Source organism: Arvicola amphibius, chromosome 2, assembly GCF_903992535.2.
Source record: "Arvicola amphibius chromosome 2, mArvAmp1.2, whole genome shotgun sequence".
NCBI classification, from domain to species: domain Eukaryota; kingdom Metazoa; phylum Chordata; class Mammalia; order Rodentia; family Cricetidae; genus Arvicola; species Arvicola amphibius.
The window spans coordinates 180,913,730-180,927,041 of NC_052048.2; the positions used below are offsets into that span (position 1 = coordinate 180,913,730).

Sequence of the window (13,312 nt, forward strand, 5' to 3'; positions counted from 1 at the left end):
GTCTGTGCCTAGTACCTGTGGAGGCCAAACGCTGGTGTGGCGTCCCCTGGGACTGGAGTTCTAGGAACTGAACCTAGGCCTTCTGCAAGAGCAGCGAGTGCTGAGCTATCACTCCAGCGTTATAAATGCTCTTTAGAAAGCATTAATTTATCACACACATACCAGTGTGCATGATGTAGAGCAGAGGTTAATTTATCACACGCATACCAGTGTGCATGATGTAGAGCAGAGGTTGAGGAACAGTGGTATGGATACAGGAGAAGACAAGCTTCGACGTGCACATGGAGGGATGGAAGCAAAATAAGGAAAAGCAAACTCTTGGCAGGAAGAGAGCCGTGAGATTATCCCTGTCCTTCCTAGTAGGGCTGATAGTCGGAGGGTCGTTAGGAAGAAACTGCCCACGCTTATTATGACTGTAAACTTTGGAGTCAGTTATTTATCAGTGCCCTGTGAGATGTTATTATTTTTTGGATAACCACAATTGCAGCCTAGAAATGCAAAAGGAGTAGATGAAATTCACAGAGGTGAATTGTTCCGTGAGACACAGGCCTATAGCCTGTAAGAACCCTTGAAGGCTCATTGCTTCTACTCTCTAGTGCTGTCATATCTCCATCCTTACAACTGTTGCAGAAGCATTGTTCAGGGAGGAATCATATCACATGCTTTGATTTTTTTTAAAAAGGTATACTTTTCACTTACACTTTTATTTAAAATACTGTTTTATCTAATTATAAAATTATACATGTTCAGCCTCAGAAATCTACACAAACAGAAATGTCCCAGTTAGGGGTAGTTTGGGCATGGTATTACATTGACAGTCTGCATAAAGAGAGATCTATGAAAGGCCACTCCAACTTTACAATCCCTAATCACAGTTCCTTCACAAGCAGCCACTGAAATCATCCCTTTTCTCTCCCAGGCCCACTCTGTTCCTCCTCTCTCTAAAAAAGTCAGAGTTAATTTTCTCTTTGCTAACTACAAACAGCTCTGAAAAGGGACCAGGTGCCTCTTTTCCTAGTTTCTTTTGGCTCCTGTGGATGCAGGCTTATTTCTGAGTGATGTTTAGAAGGGATGTGCTTGTTTGGTGGCATATCTATGTCTATATATAGATACAGATATTATATATATATATAATATTTTATAATACTTTTTTATTTTGAGTGTCATACTATGCCAGATGTCTAATCTGTCCATTCTAAAAGGGTTTAACAAGACAAAACAGTTTGCAGCTAGCCACTGAGTAATTCAGACAAGCTAAGCTAACTTGACATCAACTGTTTTCTGAAGAAGAAAGATGCTCTCCGAGTTACACTTAACTTTGTAATTGCTCAATTTAGCTGTTGTGTTCATGTCACCGAGAGTACCCAGTGGAGTTGATGTCTAATTCATGTCTTTAATCATCTCTGTTATTCTGACAAAGATCTCTTCTACTACACCCATTAGTACTGTGTCTAGTGTGCTCAGTTCCATTTTATAATACAAGTTCCACCCTCTCGGTTCCTTTCAGGGTGATTATTCCACCCAGTGAGTGATTTAACTAACTGTCATCATTTTTAAAATCAGTTCACAACCCAAGTGAACTGTAATCACTACTTCTGGTATCTTTGTTAAAACAAAGCACCAAGAAAACCTGACTTATCTTGCGAATAGTAAACCCAGTTCGCCCCCACTTTCCAGGTTCTTGAATTCCCAGAGAGATGCCCATTGATGTTTGTCATTTGAACAAAGAAGAAGATTCTGTTATTGGCCTACTTTGATTGTCCCATGTCAGTGTGACTCTACAACAGAGTGTGTCTATAAAAGGACAGCTTTTTATTATTGTTTTGAAAACTAGACCAAAAGATTACATCATCTTAAGTACTTCCAGGTCAAGAGACTAGAAAGCATGAAGATGATGCCCAGCAAGATGAGGGGGGGACCAGGCTTATTTCTGGTTCCATGCCCTAGTAACTCTTTGCTATGGTAAATGCCTTGCTGCATTAAACTCACATTACAACTTTAATGGACTAGAGACAAGTGGCAGAAAGTCATTTTCATATTAAACATCTTTTCAGTCAAGTACAGCAGGATCCTCACCCATCTGAAACATGTTATGGCCTCCTGAGAAAATTATCATCTGTTGGTGGCAAAGTATGGTTGGTCACACATTGTCCAGGAGATCAGAGTGAATGGCATTTCCAAGGGTGATTTTTTTCCTATTTATTTTAATATTTTCCTAAATGTCACTCTAACTCCTTTACATGCAAAGGGGTCTCCTTTCCTTTTCTAGATGCTGCCTGCAGAAAATATTGCTGTTACCTTTGGACTTCTACAGTCCGTGGTTGCTGTTCCATCTCCTGAGGGTGTTCTCCCCCTCGACTTCTTTGCACATGTTCCCCTTAAGATTGTTTTTCAGTTGGAGAACAGAGAGAGAACTTGTCAATAAAGAGAGCTTGCTGCTCTTACAGAGGACCTGAGTTTGGTTCCCAGCACCCAGATCAGCAGTGCACAGCTGCCTGCACCTACAGCTCCAGTGGATCCTATGTCCTCTCCTGGCCACTGTGTTTGTGCGTGTTCTGTGTGTCTGCACACATGAATGTGGAACGGCATGTGTATGGAGGTCAGAGTACAGCTTGCAGAAGTCACTCTTTCTGCCATGTGAGTTCTGGTGATCTAGCTCAAGTTCTCAGGTCTGTTGATGAGCAAACGAGTATTCGCGGTAGACATTGCACATACCTCCTGCCTCTCAGCCCTCTTCACCCGGCCTCCAGTAATCACCATTCTTCTCTAAACTTCTCTAAGGTGTTTAAGAAAGATCTATTTGGGTACACTTTGTTTTTTATTGCCTTTTTGAAAATTTCATATGCATTCTGTCAACCCTTACTAGCGGTGTAGTTTGTCTCAATTTGTAAGTTGTCTGTTCACTCTATTGACTTTTTGCTTTTCAGAAGCTTTTTAACGTAAGTTTAACACAATCCCAGTTGTCTGTTTTTGCCTTGGTTTCCTGTTGAAGGGACTGTCCTTTCTGCAGTATGCTTACCATCTGTGTTGAAAATCAGGTGATTGTAAATGCTTGCCTTTATTTCTCGACTCTATATGGATACCTCTGTTTCAGAAAATAGATACACAGACCTGAAGGTGACCCTGGGGCATGGTCTGCTTGGGCTGCTTTCTCACAGACTCCCTGCATTCTATCTTGGATTTTGTTCAAATCTCCAGGATTAAGGTTCTATAGCTTCCTTGGTCATAAACTGCATTGTGCTACTTATGTTAAATTCCTACTTAGGAGGCCATATTTTTCTATTAAGGCTATATTCCTTAGTCCTTTATTCATGGTTATGTTTTATTCAAAAATTCAGTGCTCAACATTTTCTTTTTAAAATGTATCTAAAGGGCTGGAAATGTAGTTCATTCTGTAACTATTTTCCTAGCATACACAGCACCCAGGTTCAATCCCCAGTACCCCATAAAAGAGGAATTGTAACACTGGCCTGTAATCACAAAGTTTAGGAGTTGAAGGCAGGAGGGTCAGAAGTTCAAGGTCCTCTTCAGTTAATTAGTTTTGATCATTTGATTCTCATGCCTCAACAAAATTTCTATGTCTTAGGTACATGGAATTATTACATATATCTCTTTTGAAATTCATCTGAGTTGCAATCAATATTAATGTGTCACCCTTTATTTTGTGTTACATTTTCTAATTAGAAACTCTATCTTGTTATGCTACGTAATATATTCTAGATCTATCACTGTGCCACACTGTCTCCACTAGCCTACGGGGCTATTTCAATTAAGTTAAAATGTCATTTTCTCTTTCTGACCACTTCACTTCATCTTCAGCTCACTCTATTAAACATTGCTGCGGCTCGTCCTCCCACCCACTGATGAATGTTTTAACGGTAAAGTCCGTATACTCTGCCCTTGCACCATACTCAAAACCTGAATAACTGTTTGAACTGTTCAGCCCTTAAATCACATATGCACCCCAACAGAGATATATGTTATGGGCCCTCTATTTTCTAAGCTGTTTTTTCTGTTGATGCTAAAAGGGAAGGGGTAATTGATCACATAATCTCAGTAAAGATGGTAGTGAAAACTCATTGAATATGCCTCCCTACCCTAAATCTACAAAGGTTTCCAATGTATTGACTAGGCTACAACAGCAATAGAGTTTAGCAGACTTATTTCTCATGGGACTCCTCTAGCTGCAAGGGTGCTCACAGGCCTTTCCCCATGAACCAGCTTCTTGGCCTCCCAGTTCAGTCCTATGTGCTAGGATATGCTTAATGGCTCCTGTTTCTCCCTTCCTTGTCAGGCACAGAAGTTCCACAGCTGCAGGGACTTAATTCTTTATTTATGACAAATTTGTACAACCCCAGGTGACTTCTCTTATAATCTAATTATTTCACTATTCAGTTGCTTGGGTTTTTTTATGCTGAAGTCAGCCAATATAAGATGGTTCTTTGTTTTCTTAAACCTTGGCTGTCCTGTTGACTCTCCCACTCCTTGAGTTCATCTCATAGCCGTCAAGTAGGCCAGGCAGTCGGACACCACAGTCATGCTAACAGATCCATCGTGGGAGCCTAAATCAACTTCTATTAAAGTAAAAATAAGTAGTTTCATATATTTAGACTTCAGATTTCAAAGACAGCACAGAGACACCCCCATACGCCTCATTGCCAAATGCCCTCTTTGTTAACTCTTCCATTAAGAAAGACTATTTGTCTTGACTAATGAGCCAGTACTGATATATTGGTGTTAACTAAAGTCTATAGTTTAAGTTGTTTTAGTTTTGGTCTAGTGTTCTTTTTCTGTCCTGGAAGCCTGTCCAGGATATCATAGTACATTCAACCATCATGTCTCCTTGGCTCATTAAGACCAATGGCTTCCTAGACTTCCCTTGCGATTTTTCATTGTTTTCAATTATTACTTGAGAATTTTATACATTCATGTAAGATTTTTTGATCAAATCCTTCCTACTCCCCTAACCCCCAGTTTCCCAGGTTTTGTTTTTGTTTGGTTTGGGTTTTTGTTGATTTTGCTTTGTGTACGTCTGTTTTTATGCCAATACCAAGCTGTTTTCATTACTGTAACTGTATAATAGAGCTCTATATCAGGTCAGGGATGGTGATGCCTCCGGAAGTTCCTTTATTGTACAGGATTGTTTTGGCTATCCTTGGTTTTTATGTTTTTTCATATGAAGTTGAGTATTGTTCTTTTGAGGTCTGTGAAGAATTGTGTTGGGATTTTGAAAGTGATTGCACTGAATCTATAGATTACTTTTGGTAGGATTACCATTATTTTATTTTTTATTAAAAATTTCTGCCTCCTCCCCACCTCCCAATTACCCCCCTCCCTCCTCCACTCCCCCTCCCTCCTCCACTCCCCCTCCCTCTCCTGTCCAGAGAGCAGTAAGGGTTCCCTGCCCTGTGGGAAGTCGAAGTTCCTCTCCCCTCGATCCAGGTCTAGGAAGGTAAGCATCCAAACAGGCCAGGACCCCCAAAGCCAGTATGAGTAGTAGGGTCCAAATCCAGTGTTATTGTCCTTGGATTCTCAGCAACCCTCATAGGATTACCATTATTATTATGTCATTCTTACCTATCCAAGAGCATGGGAGTTCTTTCCATTTTCTGATATCTTCTTTCTTCAAAGACTTTAAGTTCTTGTCGTACAGGTCTTTCACTTCTTTGGTTAGTATTACCCCAAGATATTTTGTATTATTTGTGGCTATTGTGAATGGTGATGTTTCTCTGATTTCTTCCTCAGCCCCTTTGTCATTTGTGTATAAGAGAGCTACTGATTTTTTTGAGTTGATCTTGTATCCTGCCACATTACTGAAGGTGTTGGTTGTAGGGGGCTGTTTGTTCATTTCCCAGCCACCCAGACTCCCAAAATAACCACACAGAAACTGTATTAATTAAATCACTGCTTGGACTATTAGCTCTAATTTCTTATCATCTAGTTCTTAAATATTAATTTAACCCATTTCTATTAATCTGTGTATCGCCACATGGCTGTGGCTTACCGGGTAAAGTTCTGTCCAGTCCAGCGTCTGACTCTGGCTGGACAACATGGCTTTTCTCTGACTCCACCTTCTTTCTCCCAGCATTCGGTTAGTTTTCCTCACCAGCTCTGTTCTACCCTATCACGCCAAGCCAGTTTCTTTATTAACCAGTGGTATTCACAGCAGAAAGAGGGGAATCCCGCATTAGGTGTTTATCAGCTGTAGGAGTTCCCTCATTGAAATTTTGGAGTCACTTACGTATACTATCATATCATCTGCAAATGGCAAAAATTGACTTCTTCCTTTCCAATTTGTATCCCCTTGAGCTCCTTTTGTTGTCTTATTTCTCTAGCTATTCAACATAGTGCTCAAAGAGCGGACAGCTTTTAGTTTCTCTACAGTTAATTTGATATTGGCTGTCAACTTGCTGGTTTTTATGTTTTGACACATTCCTTGTATCCCTGATATCCAAGACCTTTATCATGAAGGGGTGTTGGATTTTGTGGAATGCTTTTTCAGCATCTACTGAGATTATCATATAGTTTTTTTCTTTCAGTTTTTTTTATATGGTGGATTACATTGATCATTGATAAATTTTCTTATGTTGAACCATCCCTGAATCTCTGGGATGAAGCCAACTTAATCATAGTGGATGACTTTTTGATGTGTTCCTGGATTCCATTTGCCAGTATTTTATTGAGTATTTTTTGCATCAATGTTCATGAGGGAGATTGGTCTGTAATTCTCTTTCTTGGTTGAGTCTTTGTGTGGTTTCAGTATCAAGATAACTGTAGCCTCATAAAAAGAGTTTGGCAGTTCTATGGTGATATGCAAGAAATTCATCAGTATGGCTATAGGAACTGGCCTTTTCAGGCTCCCTCTCCTCAGCTGCCCAAGGAACTAACTGGGGGCGTCTCCCTGGAAACCTGGGAACCCCTCCAGGGTCAAGTCTCCTGACAACCCTCAGGTGGCTCCCTAAATTAAGATATATGCTTCCCTGCTCCCATATCCACCCTTCCTGTATCCCAAGCACCCCATTCCTCCGAGCTCCCCCCGTTCTCCCCTTCACACTTTTCTCTCCCCATCTTCCCTTGGCCGCGTCTCGCCCAACCCTCAAGTTCCCAATTTTTGCCTGGCAATCGTGTCTACTTCCAATATCCAGGAGGATTACTATATCTTCTTTTGGGGGTCCACCTTCTTATTATCTTCTCAAGGATCCCAAATTATAGGCTCGATTTCCTTTAATTATGGCTAGACAGAGCCCCACATTGGAGCACCGGACTGAGCTCCCAAGGTCCTGATGAGGAGCAGAAGGAGAGAGAACATGAGAAAGAAAGTCAGGACCGTGAGGGAACCTCCACCTGGCGATAGATGAAGAAAATGACTGAGCCCCACATTGGAGCACTGGACTGAGCTCCCAAGGTCCTGATGAGGAGCAGAAGGAGAGAGAACATGAGAAAGAAAGTCAGGAACGTGTGGGGTGCGTTCACTCATGGAGACAGTGGGACAGAACTAATGGGAGATCACCAACTCCAGTTGGAATGGGACTGATGGATCATGCGACCAAACCCGTCTCTCTGAATGTGGCCAACAGTGGGGGCTGACTGAGAAGCAAAGGACAATGGCGCTGGGCTCTGACTCTTCTGCATGGACGGGCTCTGTGGGAGCCTTCTCAGCTTGGTCGATCACCTTCCTGGACCTGGGGGGAGTTGGGAGGACCTTGGTCTTAGCATAGAGTGGGGAACCCTGATGGCTCCTTGGCCTTGAGAGGGAGGGAGGGGAGGGAAGGGGGAGAAGGAAGGGAGGAAAGGGGGAGGAGGAGGGGAGGGAAGGGGAAGGAGATGGAAATTTTTAAATATAAAAAAATAAACCATGAAAAAAAAGAAACAAACAAAAAAAAGAGTTTGGCAATGTTCCTCTGTATGGAATAATTTGAGGAGTATTGTATTAACTCTTCTTGGAAGTTCTGATAGAATTCTGTGCTGAAACTATCGGGGCCCTAGGCTTTTTTTGGTTGGGAGGCTTTTGTTAACTGCTTCTATTTCCTTAGGGATTATAGGTCTATTTAAATTGTTCATCTGGTCTTGATTTAATTTTGGTATATGGTACCTATCCAGAAAATTGTTCTTTTATTATTATTATTTTTTTATTAAAAATTTCCGCCTCCTCCCTGACTCCCATTTCTCTCCCCCTCCCCCCACTCCCCTCACCTCCCTCTCCAGTCTGAAGAGCAGTAAGGGTTCCCTGCCCTGTGGGAAGTCCACAGTCCTCCCCTCTCCATCCAGGTCTAGGAAGGTGAGCATCCAAACAGACTAGGCCCCTCCAAAGCCAGTACATGCAGTAGCATCAAAACCCAGTGCCATTGTCCTTGGCTTCTCAGCAGCCCTCATTGTCCGCCATGATCTGGGAGTCTGGTTTTATCCCATGCTTTTTCAGTCCCAGTCCAGCTGGCCTTGGTGAGCTCCCATTAGATCAACCCCAGCATCTCAGTGGGTGGGTGCACCCTTTGTGGTCCTGACTTCCTTGCTAATGTTCTCCCTCCATCTGCTCCTCATTTGGACCTTGGGAGCTCAGTCCGGTGCTCCAATATGGGGCTCTGTCTCTATCTCCATTCATCGCCAGATGAAGGTTCTATGGTGACATGCAAGATATTCATCAGTATGACTACAGGATCGGGCCATTTCAGGCTCCCGCTCCTCAGATGCCCAAGGAACTAGCTGGGGATATCTCCCTGGACACATTGGAACCCCTTTAGAATCAAGTCTCTACTCAGCGGTAAAAAAACAATGACATCTTGAATTTTGCATGCAAATGGATGGAAATAGAAAACACTGTCCTGAGTGAGGTAACCCAGACCCAAAAAGATGAACTTGGGATGTACTCACTCATAATTGGTTTCTAGCCATAAATAAAGGACATCGAGCCTATAATTCGTGATCCTAGAGAAGCTAAATAAGAAGGTGAACCCAAAGAAAAACATATAGTTATCCTCCTGGATATTGGAAGTAGACAAGAATGCCTGGCAAAAATTGGGAACTTGGGGGTAGGGTGGGATGGGGCTAAGGGGAGATGGGGAGAGAAAAGTGTTAAGGGGAGGATGGGGAGATCTCGGGGGAATGGGATGGTTGGGATAAAGGAAGGGTGGATATGGGAGCAGGGAAGTATATATCTTAATTAAGGGAGCCTTTTTAGGGTTGGCAAGAGACTTGTTCATTTTTTTTACATTTTATTTTGAAGTATGGCCTAATGATTCTCTGGATTTCCTCAGTGTCTGTTGTTATGTCCTCCTTTTCATTTGGATGTTCTCTCTCTGCTTTTTCATTAGTTTGGATAGTTTGTCTATCTTGTTGATTTTCTCAAAGAACCAGCTCTTTGTTTTATTGATTCTTTGTTTTTGTTTTCTTTGTTTCAATTCTGTTGATTTCTGCCCTCAATTTGATTATTTCCTGTCATATACTCCTCTAGGTGAGTTTGCTTCTTTTTGTTCTAGAGCTTTCAGGTGTGCTGTTAAGTTGCTAGTGTGAGATTTCTCCACTTTCTATGTGTAGGCACTTAGGGCAATGAACTTTCTTTCCCCTTAGCACTGCTTTCATAGTGTCCCATAGGTTTGGGTATGTTGTACATTCATTTTTGTTGAATTGTAGGAAGTCTTTTATTTCTTCCTTAACTCAGGGGTGACTTAGTTGAGCACTGTTCAATTTCCATGAGATTGTAGACTTTCTGCAATTAGTATTGTTGTTGAATTCTAACTTTAAGCCATGGTCATCTAATAAGATACAGAGAGTTATTCCAATTTTTTGTGTATGTTGAGGTTTGTTTTGTTACCAAGTATGTGGTCAGTTTTAGAGAAGGTTCCATGAGGTGCTGAGAAGAAGGAATATTCTTTTGTGTTTGGATGGAATATCCTATAGATGTCTGTTAAGTCCATTTGAGTCATGATATCTGTTAGTTCTCTTATTTGTCTCTTAAGTTTCTGTCTGGTTGACCTATCCATTGGGGAGAGTAGGGTGTTGAAGTCTCCTACTATTACTGTGTGGGGTTTGATGTGCGATTTAAGATTCAGTAATGTTTCTCTTGCATATGTGGGTGCTCTTGTATTTGGGGCATAGATGTTCAGGATTGAGACTTTATCTTGATGGATTTTTCCTGTGATGAGTATGAAGTGTCCTTTTCCATCTCTTCTGATTGATTTTAGTTTGAAGCGTTTTGTTAGATATTAGGATAGCTACACCCACTTGTTTCTTAGGTCCATTTGATTGAAAAATCTTTTCTCAAGCTTTTACTCTGAGGTAGTGTCTGTCTTTGAGGTTGAGATGTGTTTTTTGGATATAGCAGGATGGATCCTGTTTTCGTATCCATTCTATTAGTCTGTGTCTTTTTATATGTGAATTGATTCCATTGATATTAAGAGATATTAATGGCCACAAATCTACAGAGAAACCCTGTCTCAAAAAAAAAAACAGAAAAAAAGATATTAATGGTTAGTGGTTGTTAATTTCTCTTATTTTTCAGTGATAGTGTCTGTGTGTTTGCCTTCTTTGGGGTTTGCTGGTGAGAGGTTATCTGTTGCCTGTGTTTTTGTGGGTGCACCTAACTTCTTTGAAGTTTTTCTTCTAGTACTTCCTGTAAGGCTGGATTTGTGGACAGATGTTGTTTAGATCTGGTTTTGTCATGGAATATCTTGTTTTCTCCATCAATGGTTATTGAAAGTTTTTCTGGGTATAGTAGTCTGGGCTTGCATCCGTGGTTTCTTAGTGTCTGCAGCACATCTGTCCAGGACCTTCTTACCTTCAGGATTTCCATTGAGAAGTCAGGTGTAATTCTGATAGGTCTGCCTTTAAATCTTACTTGGCCTTTTTTCCTTTGCAGCTCTTAATATTCTTTCTTTATTCTGTATGTTTAGTGTTTTGATTATTATATGGAGAGGGACCTTTTTTCTTTTTGTCCAATCTGTTTGGTGTTCTATAAGCTTCTTGTATGTTCATAGGCATATCCTTCTTTAAGTTGGGAAAGTTTTCCTCTATGATTTTGTTGAATATATTTCCTGTACCTTTGGGCTGGAATTCTTCTCCTTCTATCCCTATTCTAAAGTTTGGTCTTTTCATGGTGTCCCAGATTTCCAGGATGTTAATAATTTCTTAAACTTAACATTTTCTTTGACCAATGAATCTATTTCCCCTCATATCTTCAATGCCTGAGATTCTCTCTTTCATCTCTTGTATTCTGTTGGTTATGCTTGCATCTGTAGTTTCTGTTCATTTACCCAGAATTCCCTCAGTTTGTGTTTTATTTAATGCCTCTATTTTTGTTTTCAATTGTTGAACAATTTGAACTGTTTGCTTCACCTGGTTGATTGTTTTTTCTTGATTTTTTTTGTTTCTTTAATAGATTTATTAATTTCTTCCAATTTTTTGTTTGCTTTTTCCTCATTTCTTTAAGGCAATTTTTAATTTCTTCTTTAAGGGTCTTTATCATCTTCATAAAGTTATATTTAAGGTAGTTTTCTCCTGCTTCTTCTGGGTTATGATGATCAGGTCTTCCTGTTGCATGACCACTGGGTTCTGGTGTTACCATGTTGCTTTTAAGTTGTTGAATGAATTCTTTGCATTGGTGTCTACCCATCTCTTCCTCCAATTGGTCCCAGCAGTGTCTTTGCCTCTTGGTCCAATCCTTGCAGTCAGTATCTGTGTCTCCTCTCTTGGCCTGATTATTGCAATTGCTGTCTGTGTCTTAGGGAGCTGCTGTTGGTCCTGCTCTCTGCAGTTGCTGAGGTCTCCAAGGATGGGTGGGTGTGGGGGTGGAGTGGGACTTTTAAGTTACAGGATCTGGTTGATGGGGTGGTGTTGGAGCAGCCTGCCTGTAGATGGCTTGCCTCTTAGGAGCTAATGAAGCTGAGGTAGGTAGGGAAGGGGCCCGGGGTCTTGCCCCAGTACTAAGGGCCTAGAGACTGGGCTGTCCAGCAGGGGAGCTGGTCATTCACCTCTTGATCCTGCTCTATGCAGTCACAGTGTGTGTGTGTGAGTGAGTGAGAGAAAGAGAGAGAGAGAGAGAGAGAGAGAGAGAGAGAGAGAGAGAGAGAGAGAGAGAGAGAGAGAGAGAGAGAGATTCTCTGAGGTCGTGGGTATGGGTGGGTTTCAGGGTGGAGTAGGATTTGTAGCTTATGGGGTCCAATTGATGGGAAAGGGTGTTGGAGCAACCTACCCACAGGAGGCTTGCCTGCTGAGTGGAAAATAAAGCTGAGGCAGGTGGGGGAGGAGTCCAGGTTTTGCCCTGGTACCTAGAGTCCAGATGGGTGGCTGATCACTCATCTTTTGGTTCGCTCTGTGTAGTCGCAGACCGTGTATAGAGATAAGGTCAGCACAGTGACTCATTTGGGCTTAGCAGTTATTAGCCTGTTGCCCAAAATGGTTGATAATTAAAATGTTCTTTTTATATTTCCGAAGGTACTAAATGAGAAAAGGAAGTTTCTCCTAACACAAAAGGCTTCAGTTGCCAAACCTGTTGAATTAATATAGAAACAGGTACCAGCCAATTATATCATTGAAAATATAGTTAGAAGGGGTGCAGATGGTCAACCTAGCTGCATGGTACTCCAGGACATGTTCAGATATTACCTACTATATGCGTCAACACCTTCTAAAGTGGAATCTGGATTCTTTCATGCAAGAATCCACTGTCTTGGACTTTTTATGCCCTGCTGGTTAACAAAAATGAGATGCTAATTTCCCAGCTATTCTTCTGAAATGACACAGTTGAGAATAATAGTGTCCCATGGGATTTTGTCCCATTTCAGTTTTGCTTTTGGTAAACCATTAAGCCAGCATTTCCCTGGTTCTAATTGCATTTTTGCAAGTTCCAAATACTTGTGCTCTGTTATCAGACATATCCCTTTGGTCTGCCTGAGTCTACCTCTGTATGTTTAGAGCCTTTAATCATCTCCCTGTGCTTGCGTTTTCTAGTCCCGTCATCATTTCCTGGTGTTAGTAGCTGTCGTTCCCTAAAATGGATTCATTCTATACTTCCATTTCCTATAATTCTTCTTTTATTGATGATAGTTTTCAAAATCATTGTTTAATTTCATGGTTGTGCTGTTTACTAGGAAAATTAAATTACCATTGGTGACATATTTCGTTCATGAGTTTCCGACCCACTGACCATCTCTGGGTTTGTTTGGGGCTTCTCCAATCAACATCTCTTATACTTCTTTATATAATTCTTATACTTATGCTTCCTTTTATTAAATAAACATCTGAATACAGTTTCATGTTATACCCAACTTAACAACTAATCATGTTCTGTTGAGGCAAAACACCAACTGATAATTTTTGC

General features: G+C 41.1%; 1 protein-coding gene across 1 annotated transcript in view; it reads left to right on the plus strand.

Annotated features, from left to right (window-relative positions):
• Exoc4 (exocyst complex component 4) overlaps nucleotides 1-13,312 on the plus strand; it is a 722,780-nt gene that overhangs the window by 599,423 nt on the left and 110,045 nt on the right. The window lies entirely within an intron of this gene.